This window comes from Tupaia chinensis, unplaced genomic scaffold (genome assembly GCF_000334495.1).
Source record: "Tupaia chinensis unplaced genomic scaffold, TupChi_1.0 Scaffold000037_23, whole genome shotgun sequence".
Lineage (NCBI taxonomy): Eukaryota > Metazoa > Chordata > Mammalia > Scandentia > Tupaiidae > Tupaia > Tupaia belangeri.
This window is the reverse complement of record NW_006159482.1, coordinates 20,874-21,451: the sequence shown is the minus strand read 5'-3', so window position 1 is coordinate 21,451 and position 578 is coordinate 20,874. Positions and strand designations below refer to the sequence as shown.

Genomic DNA, 578 nt, shown 5'->3' with positions numbered 1-578 from the left:
TTTTTTTTTTTTTTTTTTTTTTTTTTTTTTTTTTTTTTAATAGAGCTGGCTGTGCAGCCTGGTTCTTGGCTGGACTGTTTGGAATAGGTTCATCCAACAGAGATTGAATGGATGTTGAGATAGAAGAAGATAACATCATGTGTTGGACTCCATCGATTCTGAAGGATATCTAAACATACGCTATCATCGGCATACACATTTGGATGAAACATTTTGCATAAAATCCTAACAGTTGGTGGTTTATTTGGATAGTCTTCAGAAAATTCTATCACTAGTTTAAAAGTACCATCTTCGAACTGTGTCCCTTCCGGTCCAAATATAACTGCATTCCACTGCATGATGTTCTTTTCAGATGGTGCACCACTGACGCCACAGGTGGGCCCCTTTGCAATCGATCGCTTGAGATCCTGCATGGGCCTCCTCTGCGCTGGGGTCAACATGCTCCCCGGCTGCCCCGTGGTCAGTCTGAAAGAAAAGAGTCCTGTGCAGAACCCCCCACTCCACCACACACACACACACACACACACACACACACACACGGGGTGCAGCAGTCTAATCACTCTTACTTACGTATTTTA

General features: G+C 43.3%; 1 pseudogene; it reads right to left on the bottom strand.

Annotated features, from left to right (window-relative positions):
• Nucleotides 1-13: 13 nt before the first annotated feature.
• On the bottom strand, nt 14-489 carry LOC102476385 (ubiquitin-conjugating enzyme E2 B pseudogene; annotated as a pseudogene).
• Between the last annotated feature and the right edge of the window lie 89 nt (nt 490-578).